The 18,777-nt window shown below is 40.4% G+C and overlaps 1 long non-coding RNA gene across 1 annotated transcript in view; it reads left to right on the top strand.

The window, feature by feature from the left end:
* Positions 1–3,689: 3,689 nt before the first annotated feature.
* Positions 3,690–18,777, top strand: part of LOC111651494 (uncharacterized) — a 36,763-nt gene continuing 21,675 nt past the window's right edge. Inside the window, exon 1 of the long non-coding RNA XR_002760517.2 lies at positions 3,690–3,872. This is a non-coding gene — a long non-coding RNA (uncharacterized LOC111651494). The remainder of the gene's footprint in view (positions 3,873–18,777) is intronic.

Genomic DNA, 18,777 nt, shown 5'->3' with positions numbered 1-18,777 from the left:
TGATATGTTGCCCCAAATTCATCCAATGGGGGCTAAGTCCTTCAATTAATTCTACCCTGCTCTTCCTCAAAGATTCCTGCATTATTTATGGGGCGCCGCCACAGCAGATTATTATTTGCTGTGTGGTGTTTACATCCAAGATTTAAATCTAATCCCAGGGGATTGAGACAGTCTCATGTTTGGACTGACACATGGGCAAGGCGTTGTAATTAGTAGAGGTGCCCTTTTGATATCTGACTGATGAAAAACTGGCAGACAGTTAACGTGCAGACTGCAGACATATTCATTTCTCATTCACTCCTTGTGGTGTCTAGTCATTCAGATTGATTTACATGTTCATGTTCTGAGATCTCAGTTTGAAATTTTTGCTGCTGCTGCATAGAACAAGAAAATAGAAGGAAATTTTGTTTCTCAAGAAAAATGTCACTCTGGATAGATTTTATAGGGACAATTGTTCTTTGAAAGTAATTTCTAGCTTCAGCTGCACAAATACAACTGATTATGCAGAGTAAAATAAACAGTGATCTAAATAAGTCATTTGGGAATAATACAGTTTTGTATGGAATGATGACTAAAGTGTACACTGAAGCACAGGGTGACAAAAAATAAAAAACATATAAAGGTCAAAATCTATAAAAAAAAATATCCTATAGCTGGACCACTTTTGGTCAATGTGCGAAACTGAGGAGGAAGTTGACAACAGTTGTATTTTAATACAGTGAATTCATAAAATCATCAATAAAGCTGTTCTAACTTACATGTTTTTATGTTTCTATTGTCAGACAACAGAACAAGATTGAAATAGTGACTGAAATGTGGCTCATTATGACTACATGTTAACTTCCATTTCCAAGCTGCTAAAATCCTGATTTTATAACCATGACATCGTCTGACAGAATCACCAAACACAGAAGTCGAAGACAAATACTGTGCTGTATTTTCAGCTATATTTACATGTAAAATGATCACTCAGAGAGAAAGTTAGAAGATACAGAATATCTTTCTTTTGTCTTTAACAGTGCACAGCCTCTGAGATCAGTTTCTTCAAAAAGTGATCAGGCCTTTATTTACCTCAACTGCAGAAGGTAACATGTCTTTATTCGAGGCACACTTGTATTAGAGGCAGGTCTTTATTTCTAATTCCTTTTGTTTCAGCTGTATTTTAGTAGAAAGCCTCCTTTTCTGTGGCTTCTGTCTGTCCTCTTAAAGTTAATGCATTATGTGTTAATACAAACTCAATACTTCCTGTAATCGTTTCAGATTAAAAGCCCTCTACCATTTCAGTAGAGGTTAAGAAACCCTTTTTTTCTTAACAGGGCTTTTATTGCTGTGCTGCAGTTGCTATTGTCTCATTCCCAGGTACTATGATTTCCGTGGTTTACATGCTATTCGAATCTGCTAGTTTCTTTAGATTTGCAGCTTCTTTCTCTCCCTCCCACCCGCTGCTCTCTCTTGTTCGGTGTCAGATGTATAGTTATTCCTCTGCCCGTTTAGTAATAATGATACATGTAATTAAAGTAGTTTATTTGCCGAAATTGGAGCGAGGCTTCGTGAACTGGAAGCGCCACTCCGCTTCCTGCAGCTTAAGAGCAGCCGGGAAACTAGAGCAGCTAGGTGAGTGCCTGTAATAAGAGGTGCAGCCGTACACTGTCCGATCAGTGGCATTCGGCTGACCAGTGGTGGAAATATAATCACCCAGTCAGTCAATGACATCCGCCATTGTAAGGGTGGCCCAAAAATGTAGTAGGCTAATTACTCTGAATACTTGGTGGGAGTGTTTTGGGGTTGATTACTAATGAGAAGCAGGCGTGTAAACAGGTGGTTGGGGCAGAGACACTGAGGACAACTGGCGGGCAGGTGAGGAATGGCAGAATCATTGGAGAGGTCAGAAAAATTTGAGATTAATTAGGTAAAAGCTTTACAATTTTATGGGAAAACAGATTTTATGTTCTGTTAATAATGTACCAGTCATTAATTATTTGTATTTAAGACAATTAAGTAGCTTACATTAAACTAGGCTACATTTACTAAGGTTGAACTTTAAACTAAGTTTAAATTCAATATTTAAATTGAATAAGTACTGTTCCTAAGAACAATTTAATAAGCTGTTCTTAAAAGGTTTTTTAGTCTCTATTGGATTTTATTTTCATGACAGCACATTTACAGTAAAGTTGAGTTTAAGCAGCTCTTATCATTAACAAGGCGTTTCCAGCAACAGAGCTTTGACAGAGTGTATACTCCCTGCCCAACAATAAAGAGCAGACAAAGTTAGAGATAGCAGAGTTTTGGAGACTAAGCCAGCGCTAAAAGGAGAGGGAATGTTGGACTCAAAACTGACAGAAGGCAAGATAGAGGACTGCTGTCGAAGTAGGTGTTTTGCTAACATATATTGTGGCTGTGTAAGTTAGCCTTGATGTTTTTTCCTGTGCCAATGGTATAAAGAGGTCAATGGACATGGTCAACTACAGTGGCTGTGTCTGAAATCACCTACTCCCTAGTCCACTGTATCATGAGTTCGCCGTTTTGTAGAGGTGTTAGAATGTATAGGGAGAATTATTATACCCTACATAGTGGACTCATAGTATCCCACAATGCATCATGAAAAGTAGTGTACAACTGATGGCCACTAACCAAGCAATTAACACCATCAAGCTTTGCTCTTGTACTGAAAGAAAGAAAAACAGAGTGTAGTGTCTGCAAGTGTTTTTTCATTTTACCAATGTGTAAATGACTATATATAGCTCGCTATATATAGTCATTTACATATGACTCCCTGAATAGTGAGTAGTGAATGAGTGAGTCTTTTTGGACACAACCAATATGACTCATTTAACTCACTCATTTATATAATTTATAGTAGGTAATGACGATGACTCTGATTCCCCATGAAATTACATGTAGCCTTTGAATAGACATGAAAACAACAGAGGGATGATCTGTTTCATGAGAAGACTGAAATAAGGAGTCCACATAATCAACCCTTCTGAGACAGTGGGGGGTATTGTAATATCAAAGGGATTCAGTGATGATTAATCCACATTATAGCTCACTGCCCCAACATCAAAAACATAAACAGAGCTCAAGCTTTCTGCCAGATTCTTGTTCTTCGAGCATGTTGACATATGAGTACACGTCTCTATCGGCATACAGATATACATGCAATTAGATCATCGACGGTCAGTAGTAACTAACAATTAAAGAAAATAGAGAGAGAGAGAGAGAGAGAGAGAGAAATAAAATACAAAGCAAGTAGAAGAAGATAGAATAAATAGAATAAAGATAAATAAATGTCCACCTGCCCTACCCCTCCATCAGTTCACTTATCTGTTTCCAGTAAACCAGAGGCAAATTCTTTGCAAGGATGAGACTACAGTAATAGCCTATAGGAGTCATATTCCCAGAATAATTATTAGAGATTAGATATTATTTTGAAGTTATTGGTCCAGTATGTGAGAATTATGGGATATAGTAAAGCTCATGAGATAGTAGCATATCTTATTTTTTATAAACTGTAATAGACTAAAGGTAACACTTACTGTATTGTAAATGTTAAAACCCACATATAAAGGCAGATATTCTTTAGTGAGAGAAATTAAAGGTTTTAAAAGCATTAACGTTTTATAAAAAATATTTCTCAGGTCATATAGGGGAACCCGGACACCACTGTGGGAGCCACTGCTCCCTGGTCCGTGGAACAAGCAGGTCTAGCGCCCCCTAAGCTGACAGTCGTAACCCTTCATCCAATCTACGGGGACAGGACCGCGGCTCTGTCAGTTCCTTCCCCCGCTCTTGAGCGCCCGGCAATGCGGTGCTGAGCAGGTGTGAGCATCGTGAAGGACACACGGACAGACGCTGTTTGCCCGCCACAGAAGGTAAGGACACGGGGAGCACCGGGCAGACACAGTAAAAACTAATTTTTTTGACATTATTTCCAAAGAAGCCGGGCTCTGCATTTTGACAGCTAGGAAATCAGTGTTGTTTACAACAGGCTGAGTGGGATGTGCGGATGGAGAGGAGCTTATGCAGCCCTCCGCAATGCAGAATTGTTAACGATTTGGTACGAAGAAACTGCATTTTGCATTTCTGTGTCGTTATGACAGACGCGGGGAGATGCTGTGTGTGCAATACATGACTTATCGTGGCGTGGCGGGGTTGATGCTGTTACATGATCCGCAGCACATCCTGGCATGCACTTACCTCTCCAAAAAAATATTGATGCACAGAGTAGATGTAATGAATTGGTGATGTTTAAACCATACGTTGCACATCTGCTTTAAGTGAATGTGAATTTTAAATTCAGCATTAATTAGACCACGCCAGAGGCCATAGTCTAATAGCGCCACACATACCGACGATTCAAACTGCCGCCTGCCTTAAAGCCAAGATTAGGAAGCACCCGACGACTGTAAACACTTTGATCTGGGGTGGAACTAAAACGCACGTCCTGGTGTTAGTGCTGCGATTGATTGAGGCATATGGTTCGGCTCTGTCATCTTTACTGGCAGATTGAGCCGTAGTGCTTAGTAATGGCCCATCGCTGGGTTATTCTATCAGGATACCAGGTGCGGAAGAAGGTGTCATGGGCGCGTCCTGACACACCAGACCAGGCTTCACTGAAGAGTAACTGTCCATGCTACTTTCAGGTGTCCTAGAGAGATTTCTAATGGGGTATTCATTATGTGGATAAATTAATATTTTTAATATAATTTCACTCACTTGCTCAATTTCTTAATTTTAATGGAGGTTTTCTCACTTATAGTTAAAAAATATCAAATCTCACATTGGGTGAAAAAAATATGACTGGTATTCTAGATCTATATAGGCTTAATAATAGGAAATTGTTTGTAAATGCTTGAGCTCAATGAATAGCTGCAGTGGCTGTGGTCACTGTGAAAAAGCTATGTTGTGAAGTCTGTCTCCAAATCGAAATGTATTTGTATATATTATATCTCTATCACATAATGGGTTTAGAGAAGTACAATTATAGTGCTGTTAAATAATGGTTTGAGCGCATGGCTCTGAGAACAGTTCCCTGCAACAGACAGCAGAGTATCAATTAAGCCACCAAAACTTTCTATTGTGCCCTAATGAGCTTGTAATAGTGATTCATGATGTAATCAACACCGCCTAACTAGATAGGAAATTGCATCTCACGGGCCTCTTTGTTTGCTATTTACAATTCTAGGGTTGTTTTGCTTCTGTGAATGGTAGAGCTATTTTGGATAGGTTAACGCATGATGTAGGTTTATGAACTGATATTTTGTTCCTTTAAGAACTTACTGAAGGACTTGTGCCCCCGCACCTGTTACTTATAGCAATTATTTCTCATCCACTATGATTAGTTGCCACCATGCTTGAACTATTATGCCTCTGGATACTGCGCACTCAATCAATTTTTGACTAGATCTTTCATCTTAACTTTTTTTGATATGTTTTTGCTATCCAGTGCCATGTGTGAGATTCTTTCTCTCTGTGTTTATCCTGACTGAATCAGAGCCATAAATGTGGCACAAAATGTCAGCGGGATTCCATTGCTGCCTGTCAGGTGGAGCACTTTATGAATCTTGTAAGCTTGACTGCTGTTAATGCATCCTGTGCCGGCCTGTGTACACCCCGAGGACAGACCATCTCCTTCATGCTAGGTGAATGAATTTACTCTGCTCAGAAGTATGCTAACCTACTGCATGCCGAGCAGCATCCTGCGTTTTATCCCCTTGCTCTGAAACGAAATATGTCTGAATATAGAGTTTGTAATAAGAAGTCCCTTGCCAGCATATTGGCTGAACCTTTTACATAACACTTTACTCTGTAAGATGTAGCTTTACAGTGACGCAATCCAAGGCTACAACCTCCATTAGTTTCACACTCAAATGAATCAACATAACCATCTTACCACTTGCTTTTCCTGTGGTCTGAAGCTTCAGTCGCACACTTCAGTTACTCAGTTATTGAGGTATCGAGGTAGACAGGGTAACCTCACCTGAGGCAGACTCCAGAGCTGTCTCCAGCCTCTGCATCTCCACTTCACCTCAGTCAACACTTAACTTATGAACATGAGTACATGGGTCAGAGAGATTGCTTTTTTTTTTCCATCTGGTGTATGAACTTTTACTGCAAATCTGTCCAGTGCATTTTTTTGTATTTAGCAAGACAAAAAACTTTCCATTTCCCCATTTCCTTCAGACAGAACTGTCTTAATTTAAACATCATGATTTTGGTGCTCAAATCAGAATCCTGGATGTTTGCCATCTAAGATTAAGGTCATTTTAAAGTCGTTTTAGGAGATTAGATTTGTTTCCAGATGTCCTTCCAAACTCTTGGCGACAGATTATTGGGCAAAGAGTCAAAGTACTAGCTGAACAGAGGAAGAGGGTAGATTGTGTGTGTGATTTTGAAAAGACTCTAAACTGATTGGCAGTGTTGTCTTTTGGCATCAGCGGGGCTAGTTTGTAAGGTGCTGTTTGTTCTGTCACACTGAATGCAGTGTCAGTCACGCTGGAGGGAATACGTCCTGTAGACTTGTTTCATTGTGAAAGTGAATGTACTCGGAGAGGATATAGCAAGACGAGACAACCTTCACACACACACACACACACACACACACACACACACACACACACACACACACACACGCACACACACACACACACAAACTCCAGCCTTTATTGCTGCAGTTGTCTTCACGATGTGCACAGGCGCGCCTCGCTGTCCTGTTGACAAAACATGTGATGCTCTTCCTTTAGATTACTCGGCAATTTACGCACCGGTGATCAATAGCGAGATCCACTAATGGTACGGCAGTGAGGCAGAGACATGACGTCTTCTGTGTTTGCCTGGAGACAGACCACTCCTCTGTTCATGCCTGAGGAGAAAGGGCCTCAGTCCCCATCTGCCATCCCTGGCTAGCTGAATACAGTTTGCACTAGGCCTGCCATTGATTCTCCCACTGTGGACTGCTCCCTGCTCTCTGCATGCACGTGACCCATGGTTCTTATGAGGAGAGATGGAGCTAAGTGGGGAAAATTCTCAGGCACGGCGCACATTTGAATCCTACTTGTTGATGGTGCATTTAATTTGTGCAATGTTAGATTTGACATTGAAGCTAACATAAATAGTTTTTGTGAAGCTTTCAGATATTTGTTTTGTTATTATCATCCTGTAAAATGGTGATACTTGTTTGCATTGTAGAGCCAGTAGGTAGAAAGAAGAGCAATGCAAGTCAGTCACTTAGTTAACTGACAGAAAAGTAATCATTTGAAGACATCAACAAGCACATTAAGAAACTGTGATGGGCACTTTTTTTTATAAGTTTAAAAAGAAAGAAATATATAAACCAAATGATTAATCCAGAAAATAATTGAAGATCAAAATAATCTTTAGTTGGACCCTTAATGCAGGTGTCAACATTAGCAGCTAGCTGCATCCTTTAAGTACCTTACATTCTTTTATATGGATAGGACTTTCCTCTTAAATCATGCACTTTGTTTGACTGAATAAGGTTTGGTTGTCTCGGCTGATGTTATATTTCTGGGGTGCGGTTGCTTATTTGAATTTAATGATCTTGAATAGTTGCTCCCACCACTTCACACTTTTAACTCCAGATCCCATATGAATAATCATTCAGCCTCACTGGAGTGCTTTAGTATGTGCTTTCGCACAAATGCAAGTAGGTAAGTGTGACTCATCTAGTTCTTCTGCAGTCCATAATTTGTAACTGCTATCTATGATTGGGATGAAATACAGTATAGCCTGCATGAATGGTCTTTTGTTGATCTCTGTAAATGCAGCACATAGCTGAAGTTAAAAAATAGATTTAATATCAACTGTTGGCCTTTTCTCTATTTATAGCATTATAGCTCCTGGAGAAAAAAATACTAGTTTAATGACAAGGTAAAAAAATGGCTTGTTTTAAGATAAAACTTGTCTCTTATGGTGCAACATTTAATCTGCTCCCCTTTCCTTTATCAGTGTGATTTTGTTGGTTGATAAAGTGTTGAGCATCCTCAGTGACTCATGTGGTTCCTCCAGTTTGTCTATCGGCCCAAGTGATGTCTCATTCAAAATCTGATTACTCCATTTCCATTAAGATAATGTGGACCGGACAAGCAGGTAGTGTTCGGAAATTGCCTGGTATCTCCCCCTGTCATTCATGGGGGAAATAGAATGACTTAGATCAATGTCACTGAAGTGTTATCTCACAGTGGCTGGACTTTTCAGGTTCTGTGGCGAGGATTTATCATTGGCCTGTTGGAGCATCTGAAGATCATCTTCTCAAAACCGCACTGTAAATAATATTGAGGAAAAAAATCATTTATTAAAGAGGTCACTATTGAACTGGGTATATGGCAAACTACTATTGTTCCAACTATTATTTTGAAACAGTATATCTTATTTTGGAATTAAACTTTTATTTTTTTGGTTCCAGCCCATCTGCATGTTCTAAAATATTGAGTTGATAATTTTTATTATATTTAGGAAGAGTTCAAATCTGTAACTAGGTTAGATTTCATGTCTTTTTGCTCATTCGTTGCTCAGCTTCCTCTGAGATAATTTTAGACTTTACAATCAAAGGAAATCTTTTGGGATTTATGGACTCAATTAAAGGGAGATTGCAAATGTGTGCCCTTCGCCTCCTAATTTCTGTTAACACTATAATCAGTCATTTTAGCTTTTCATGATAATATTTGATTTCCTTCAGAAAATTGTTTGTTTCCTTATTAGCAGGGCATACATTCAGTTTACGCAATAATATCAAGTTATTTGCTCATCAAATACCTAATTGCATTTTGGTTGTTGTTAGTCGGTACTAAAGAGGTTTGTATTTAATGATGATAGGAAGTAAAAGTGACAGTACTGCAAGGTTAACAAGTTCAGATGACATTTTCCCTAATTAAGTAGTCACTTTTAAGCATCTTAATGTGAATGGGTCTTAATTAAAGTACTCCTCAAAGTGTCAGATTACCTCTTGCGAATTTGTTTTACATTCCACTGAGCAGAAATACTGTTACACACAGTGGACTGATTTCTCACATGGGAGTCTTGAGCCATCTGTTTTTGCACCTTCGTGGTGCAGTCAGATACATTGTTTACAGGGCTTTTGAGAAGCTGGGCAGCCACACAACACTACATGCTATTTTGGTCCTGTAAGACATCACTTTCAGTTTCATGCAATTTAAATTTTACATCATCTGTAGGAGATGTTTTGGATGATGAAAAAGGTTGGAATAGAAATAATCACCATTGTTGCTAGCAAAGCCTTACCTTAACAACCATATCCCCTCTTACATATAGTAATTTATTCCATAATCTACACATGAAAGCTAATATTTAGCAGCATTATATTACTGCCGTATCCTTCATCATTGATATTCTCAGTAATGGGCTACATTGTTTTGGATTTAATCCTATTTAATCTGTGTTCATCATGGGGGTGTGAAAGCTTACTGTAGTTTCAACTGCTTGAGCTGTTATCTTACAGTGCTGGGGATAAAGAACAAGCCCGATGGCACAGGGAACTATCCAATTAGGTATTAAAGCGTCTTCCTCATTGCGGCCGAGCCACTCTTGGGGCCTTTGAGCAAGGCCTGTTGCTATGGTGCTGGGAGCATGTGTGGAAGACAAAACACAACTTCATCTACATGCTAGTTCAGCACGCATGCCTCCCAAGCATAACGACACTCCTCTGTTTATACATCACCTTTCATGTATACTGTGTGTTTGTTTTTCATGATAACCCAGCATTTGTTGTTTCATAGTGATGATGGGTGCAGCATGTGGTTGACAGCTCAGCCCTGTTCTGTAGATAGCATGCTAAACTGGAGTCATGAACTCTCCACCGGATGTGTGTTGAAAATAATGAATGACGGAGGATCAAAGGGGATTCTTGTACTAATCAAAAACGTCCTTGGTGAGAGGCACTAGTTCTTTAGCTGCCTGACCCCTAGCCTTCTGTGGGAGGGACTGCATAAATGAGAAGTGCAGATAGTGGATAGAAGGCTAATCGCGGAGAGAGCCCAAAGGCGAAGGCCTCCTGGCACGTGGAGTGAATACTGAGGAAGCCAAACCCTTGGGAAGCCTCATTATACATTTAGGGGCGTCCTGTTTTCCCTTTCTCTGGACAGCTGGACAGCTAAATTGTTTGTGGATCAATAGTTTAGCTTCCTACTGGCTCCATGGAGTGAGTGAAGTGCATTTAAACCAAGAAATCCCATTACGCTTGGCAGAGATGGGAAGCATAGCACTACAGGCCTCAGTGCTATTGCTATGCCCATTATTCAACCTGCCTGTTTACCTGCAGTGCTTCTGCTGAGACCACCCATAGTCATGTTATGCTCATGTTATCAAATTATTTTTGATTTCCATTTTCTTTGCTACACAGTTTCTTCCATAAATGTCCCATGGTATCCCAGAGTTCCTATTTGATGATAGTTTTTGAAGATAGTGCTTCACGAACCACATTTCCGGGACATTGCTTTCCCTTGAGAGATCTTCACTAACAGGATCGATTGAAAGTTTTAAGGTTGTGTTGTGCTCCCCTGCCGACCGGCTCATTGTATATTAACCTTGCTTATTATGACCACAGCCTGGCTGCAGCATGTCTGTATTTATTCACTACTTATTTAGAATGCCTGTTGTTTTTCAGTCCAGCTCTTTGGGTATGTAAAAGACAGAGAGAGAAAAGGGGTAGAGAGAGAAGGAAGGGGGTTTGGGGGTATAATGAGAAACAGAGAAGAACAAAACATTTGGAGCTCTCCCTTCATTCCTTAGATCAGTGTAACCAGAAATAAAAGCTGTGGCTGGTGCAGGCTCTGGGCTGTGGGCCGCCGCTGTCCTCTCCTGGCTCTCTTGTTGTGCTGCCTGTGTGTTGGTGTTTTGCTGGTCAGCCTCCGAGCTCCCGGGCCCTCGGCTGTATCTCTACATGAAGAGCCCATTGATGTGGGCAACATTAGCATTCGATGTAGGCGAGCACGACAAACAGGTTGGTTTTCCGTTTCACACTAACAAACCTGTTCTCTCTGGATCCTCTCAAAGGGTCTCAAATCAACCCTCTTGTTGCATAGCTAATGAACAAGGATAAAAGAGGTCAAAGAATGCTTATGTAGCCCTCTTCAGTCTGAGCAGTGTACTCTTTGTATAAAGCTTCGCCCTGCCAACTGACATGTCAGGCCAGCACTTTTCAGCTGGTGTGACACTGTCACATCTGGCCCACAAACTCACAAGGTGATGTAACCACCTGCGTCATGTTTTCTGTAAGTCCTAGTGGGACAATACACCAGCACTAATAGCTTCCGACAAACTACCCTAAAATGTCCCTGAACAAAAGTTGTTCTTTTCGGTTGGCATATCATTATTAAGATCTGAATCCAGCATTCGGGGGGAATCTGGCTGACTTATTCATGAGACTTGTGCACTAATTATGCTTCAGATTCTTTTCCTTGGCTTAGTTTGTAGCTGCAGGAGCTTCTGTTGCAATCTGCTAATTCATGCTGCTGATATTATTCTCACAGTTTTACTTAGCAACAGCAAATTGCCCCTGAGAAGAAGTGGCTAATATTACCCCATGAAAAAAAACACATGTGATCTTGGTGTTCTCCATCTCTGTGTTTTAATTATCATGAGTCAGAGTATTGGCTGAGCAGGTTATTTGGATGCCGAGGCAGGGGGAGAGAGGGAAGCCAGCTTCTTAATTGCAGAAATGTTCCTTCTACCACCAACCATTCCAGCATAATTGTAGAGGAATTCATATTTACAGTATTCAGGCAGATAATGAAGATGTAAGTGGAGATACCACCCTTAAAATTCTCTTTACTGGCTGTCTAGACTGAGGGAGATGTCGAAATTCACAACATCAATTCACTGCCAGACTGAAAGACTCTCTCACATTATTCCATGGAGAAAAATAAGCCACACATGCATATTAATGAAGTATTTCTTCACAGTTCAGTAGGGCATGGTGGTGGACAGTTTCCATACTGTACGTGTGGGCCTTGAGGTGAAATGTGTCAGTAGTATTGCGGCCAGTGTCCCCGGTTGGATTATTCATGAGGAAGGTGTAATGGCAGTGAGTGGAGGAAAGGGCATCCAGAGGTGAATCTGACTGGGAGAAAGAGCATTGAATCCTTTTTTTTTTCCTGAGCTCTTGTCACCCCCCCCTCCCCTTTTAGCAATACCCTGACTCTTATCTGCAACACACAGTTACACTCATGTTGCACACACAGGGCCACAGTGTGTGGAGGACAGACGGAGCGAAGGGCACAGCGTCACAGTCATGCAAGTACACATACCAACCCCCTAAACATACTCACAAACCCACACTCATATGCACAATGGAAGGAAAGGAGGAGGGGTTGTACTTGTCTTAATTCCCCTGCAACACGGGACGACCAGACAAAGCAAAACACTGCTCTTCTATATGACTGAAGGGGGATGGAGACTACTCTGTGTTTATAGAGACTGCTGGAGTATATAATGTTATTCACATTGACCCATGACCAACCAGATTAGGACTGGACTCATGTACAATGAAATGAAAAGGTTGCAAAAAAAAAAAGCATGGCTGCAACAACTGTATATATTAAGTATCACATTAAATAATTGATGAATCACATTTTCCACAAGAAATTAAAAAAGAAATGAATATGAATATGACACTGGAGCCAGGGAGATGGTTGGCTTAGCTCTCTGGATCAATGTCTTCCTGGAGTCAATGTGAGGCTGCCAGAGATCCAGGGGAAACCCCAGGCTACTGCTGGGCAGAGCCAGGCTAGCTGTTACCAGAGAGAGAGATAAGGACAAAAATTGGACTTCAACTTTATACTTTGAAAGCAGGTCACAGTAACATCAGCCATAATAGAAAAAAAAACAAAATTCTAGCAGTCCCAATACGACTAAGCTGTTACTTACAGTTAAAGGTGATTTGCCAAACTCGTAGATTTGTGATCATGCCAGTTTCCTTTGGCATTGGGGGCCATCTTAGCAAATTTGGAAGTTGTTCTGTCTGTCTGGCAGTCCTTTGATTTTCTTGGCAACCACTCATCTGATCGACTTCAGCATGGCAGGTGTATTGCTGGGGACCCAAGGAAATTCAGTGTTGACTGTGAAGTTGTTTGGATGAGTGGTTGTCAAGACTCTAACCCCCCATTTATTTTAAATTGTGCTTGTGATAAAAAATATATACACATATAGTCAAGCAGAAAACTGGATGTCCCTTACCATGGCAATGGTAGACGCTTCGAAGCTTCAAGCAATTCATGTCATCCCAATATTCTTCTCATCTACCATAACTCTAGTGTCAAACTGGTCCTTTCAAAGCAAAATGGAAATGATCTGAAATTGCACAATTAATTTAACAATTTTTTGTCATTTTTTTTTGCCAAGTCCTTCAATTGTGAGATCTGTTGAATAAACCCACCAGATTGTAGGTGTATGATCCCCGTGAGTACTCTCAGGGCAGTCGAGCAAAAGCGCCTATTTGAAGCATAACATACGGAGAGCCGCTTAACCTAGTTTGGCTTTCTTGCTGCTACTGCAGGGAAGGTGAGCCTGATTGGAAATGCTGTTACCCTTGTAGCTGCATGGATTGTCATATGAGCTATGTCTTGAACAGCAGTTTGGCTGTGTGCAAACAGATCCAAAACAATGAACAGATTTCCTTATGTAAAGTGAGGATCTCAATTTATTTGTATTTATTTATCCATTATTTAGCCGGGAAGGTCCCACTGAGATACACAATCTCTTCTTCCAGGGAGTCCTGGCCAAGACGGCAGCACAAGCAGTTTCACATAAAATTCACATTAAAACACATACAACAAAAACAACATGTTGGAAATAGTAAAAGAAGAGAGGCTTACAGGCCGTACCAGTGATATAAACTAAGGATTATGTAAAACAACAACATGTTTCCTTCGGGGCAGTTTGTAAAAGATCTTTAAAGTATTAAAAGAAGGAAGTGCTTCTAAGGTAACACTATTTTGCAGCTCATTCCATGCTCAGGGTGCATACGAGGAGAAAGCAGTTTCACCATGCTCTAAGTGCACCCTGAGGATATTTAACAGGAGTTGAGTCTGAGATCCAGTGCTGTAGTTGCAGGAACCTAACAATGTGTTAGCAATAAATAACAATGTGTCTTTTTCTCTTCTGATACAAAGAGGACCATCCTAAAGAGCCACATAAAATACAATGGTAAATGCGTGAGCCTGCATCTGTTACAAAGCGTAATGCGGGATGATCTGCAGAGTCTCTTTTTTTAAGTAGAGAAGAAGGTGCATGAATGTAAATTACATCTCTATAGTGTAAAATAGATAGAAACAAGCTTTGCATAAGTTTCTTTCTGGCCTCGAATGGAAAGCATTTTTTAAAATGAATCTCAGTGGAATTCAATAGATTATCGATAACTATCGCACATACGCCATCTGCCTAGATATTTGTAAGAAGTGACTATACATATACCATCTAATATAAGGATAGTGAAAGCTCATACACTTTTGCATCTCCATTGGCTGAATGATGTCATGATGTATCAATTTTGTGTTTGAAGATTTTGGTTTTAGTAGAGACAGCATTGTCAGTCATAGTCGCAGATTTATCAACACTGTTGGTTGATCGTGGTGTGGCATGGTGATCTGAGCTCTCCCTCTCAATGCATTTCCCTCTGTTATTGTCGGTTGTTTAAGTGGGCACCTGTTCTGTGTTATGAGCCATGATCACATGGTGTGACTTGGCCAAGAGGCACCAGATGACTCAGGTCTTTGCCCAGGCTGTTCTCATTGTCAGTCGGCACACACACTGCTTTCCAACAGGCCGTCTGACTGTGGCCATGTGCTCTGCAGTAAACACAGGTGACTGGGTTTGTTGACATGAACACTCTGTTCCGGACGTGAACCTATATGATGGTGGAGGGGCCTCGTCAGGATAAAGTGCTTTTTCTCTTTGTAAATATCCACAACTTAACAGAATCATTTGATCGTTACAAAGGGAACAATTAAAAGAGGAACATTAAATTGGATAATGTGTTCACATGGCTTAATATGTCAGCAAATCTGAGCTTGTCCCAGCTGTCATATTCAGATTTCTGGCAATTTGAATAACGAGCTCACGCTGAGTGTTTTAACAGTATATGCTGCTTTTCAAGGAAGGAGTATTTGAGTGCCAAATAACAGGGGAATATTATTTTATACATAAATGTGCCCATTGAGAGAAACTCTGCAGCCTGCAGTGGCACAAATAGTAGAGGAAGACTTCCTGATGGGTAGGCATGAATATGCATGGTGGTGCTTAAAAGCACTGGCACAGACTAATACAGTATGGCAGTCAATGAATTCACAGAGCCGGCTTTGTCTCGTCTACTTTCAACTCTGGAGGAGGTGTCTGAGCCTCTTGTTTGAACTGTTCAACCCTAAGTGCCACTGTAGAAATCTCAGAGGGAAAAATCTCTAATCTTTCTCAGGAAAATCTTTCAATCTTATAAATGTTATATCATATGAGGAGCCTTAGTTTGTTGTTAATTATATTTTCTCTCTCACAACTTAATTACTTATTTATCAGTAAGAGTGTTGGGTGTTTACATTCTTGCCCAACTTCGAAATATGATATTTCATTTGAGATTCATTGGGTTTGAGTTGGTCTTATGAATCATTAAGTGGTAAGTTACCAATGTAAACAACTCAGCATGTCTATAGTGCACTAGAGAACGTTAAAAAGGCCTGTTAGTCTGCTCTCCCAAACCCCTTTTTGTAGTCCACACATATTCTAGACAGGCACCACTGTTAAGTGGCAGGGGGATTGTTTGTTTTTCTCTCTCTCGTTTCCTAGAATAATCTGTCATCCTTCCACATCTGCCATGGAGAGAAAATCTGGAAATATCAGATGTAAACAAATATATGCAGGGTTCGCTGTCAAATTCTCAAAGCTACAAATTGCACAACCCTGCCCTTGGCAATAGGGCTGCTGTTGCATCAAAGCTGCAGCAGCACTGGGAGTTAACAGCCACAAAATCAAATTATCATTCCCAAAGCTTCAGCACATCCAGTCCCTGCATCACTCTGCTGCCCCTGTCTGCATTTCCCATGCTTCTGTTTTCATCCATTCTTCTGCAGTACATATGTTGCTCTGTGGTTTGATAGAATGTGAGGGACGCCACAGGTTTCCCCCACAAGTAACCTGGGCCGATTCTGCAGAGAAAAATAAAAAAAGAAACACATGTGGATAGACTCGGACACATTGTCTTGATTTACAACAGTGCAAACATACTGCAACCCACTGCTGATTGTGAGGAAACCTAGAACCTAAGAGTACATACTGTATATACTTTAATCCGAGCGGTCAAAATATGGGGATTTTCTGTATTGTGTACTTGAGACCTTAGTGTAATTACTGTGAACAAACAAGATGAATAAAAACTCTGCAAACAGAGAGCTTCTCATAATGGTGAAGTGAGGGAAAGGCTGATGGTAGATGTCCAGGGTGAATTCCTGCTCACTGAAGGAGAAAAGGGGAGAAAAAAGCACAATGGCATGTGAACAGGGGACAAATAGCAACACTCATCATTACAGAAGCTAAAGAGGTTAAAAGATGAGAGTAGTTATGCACTGTAGTTTTATTAGCGACAGCATATCCCATGAAAATACTATAACTAACAATAAATTGATCCTACAAACAAGTGCACTGGCTGGCATGTTCCTTCATTGCCAGGTACTTGGAAATGTAGCCTATTTTGAGTCCATGCCACATGTATTGTCTTTGTACCATAAATACTTGCTAGCACAGCAGATCCACAACTGAAAAAATAATGATTGCATAAAACAACAGCCCTGTTTTAGGAAATTATTATTTTTATTTTTAAAATTTAAAGTACTGTATATATTTGTGACCAGTTTCAAGACTTTTTTTTGGAATGAATGGGCCTGGGGCTGAGAGCCACACACAGACTAGGAAGAAATCAGAGACGCACAAAATATTGTTGGTTTTGGTCTTTTCTGATGACAAAAAGAAAAGAAGAAGAACATCAGACTTAATATTTAAGTGGGTCGCGTCTTAGTAAGAAACACATGGGACACATGAACACTAAAAACAGCACTGGAAATAAAGCCAGTAATCTTCTTAATTATGGTGTTAATTGATTGCCGCTGTGATACCACGGTATCAGTCCCGTATAAATGAATCAATACTGTGCAATTGATCCAACGTCTCTGACTCAGATTTGCTTGAGCTGTAATAACAAACTTCGATTAATCTCCTGATGGATTCCATTCCGTTGCTCTGTATGGAAATACATGAGTGAATGGATTTATAAATGTCGATGACTGGCTGGTTGTCTCATCCACATCCACAAAGACATTGCTGTATCTCTTGCAGTGAAAAGCATTTTGTTTGAGTGTGACTGTCACTGACTCACATTGTGTCTCAATGGTCATTATATCCTCATGTGCTTGGAATGTACATTTTTTCTTCCATTTTATAATTACTGCAGCTTCTGGTGTAAAAGACCAACTAAGCATTGAGGTATGGGAACACTGGGCTCTTCAGCTGACTTGAACATATAGTGTAGTGCATACATACTACTTATCAGGCCACATCCACCCACACCCTCACACACTCTTAGGTTGCTGGGTTTCCCTGAAAAATACTGAAATTTAGCAGTGTGTGAAGATGAGGATTGTTTGATTTGATTGTATGTCAAACGACCGCGGAGGAAGGTAAAGATTACAGCCATTCCACAGATCTGTGTCTGCCAATAGTCCCCAGACTCCTCCATTCATATCATCTCACCTACAGTTTGTTCAAACAGTTTCCTGAGTGGACGTGGATAATGACAGAATAGCTCACTGGTGAGATGCTGCTTGTGGACAGGAAAAGGAAGGATTGGTTGTTTGCCACTGATGGACGCTGTTCTCTGCGTAATGCTTTGACATACAATATTGATTAACAGACAGCTTGATGTTTTGTTTTCAGTTCCCTACTCTGCCGTTATGGGAAGGAGATCATGTTTGTTTGTGTTTGAGCATTATTTTTTACAGAGAGTGTCATAGAGAGAAAGAGAGTGTGTCAAAACTTCAGGACAGTGGGAGCTATAAACATGGGACCCGAGTCCTGCGTCTGTGACCTTGTTTGCTAATTAAGTGTCAGACCTATTTTTCCACTCCAGAAAAAAAGCTCTTATCTTAGGGCTTAGATTGCCAGAAGGCGATGGGAACACTCATTTTGCTCGGGGTCTTTGTCTTTGTATGTGGGTGTGTGTGTATGTGAATAAAAGACAGGGCTATCATTAGATGCTACTGCATGGGTAGCCCTTTCTTATGAATACTGCATAAAGCTGTGAACACAGATGTAACAACACAGTATAATGCTGCAAAAATGTCACTGTTGCTGTCACAAGTATTGGCTCCAGTGATCACACAGGCCCAGTGCTCAAGACTCGATGCAAATCCTTAGACAAACAGTACATTTGTCAAAATTATTTTAATATAAATAATGTGGTATAAGATTCAATATCTCCTGGGATTTGGTAATGGTAATTTTAAGTTATGTCCTAAAAGTTGACTTTTCCATGTCTTTAAAGTTGCTACATGAAATGATTTGCTACATAGCAAAACACAGCCATAAACAGCCATTTACTCACCAGTCTAGAAGAACTACGTTGTGAGTTCAGCATTAAATGTCGTTCCTTAGCTCGGCAGATGCTCCAGCAGTAGAAAGCAACGCTAATGTTAACTCTTGCACTATATAGTGAATCAGCCATTTTGTAGTGCTGTTTGAAATTTCAACTGTAGGTTTTATCCA

This window comes from Seriola lalandi, unplaced genomic scaffold (assembly GCF_002814215.2).
Source record: "Seriola lalandi dorsalis isolate HSWRI2012SDOR001 ecotype SW California unplaced genomic scaffold, Sedor1 jcf7180002053683, whole genome shotgun sequence".
Classification (NCBI taxonomy): domain Eukaryota; kingdom Metazoa; phylum Chordata; class Actinopteri; order Carangiformes; family Carangidae; genus Seriola; species Seriola lalandi.
This window is presented reverse-complemented; position numbering and strand designations above follow the sequence as displayed.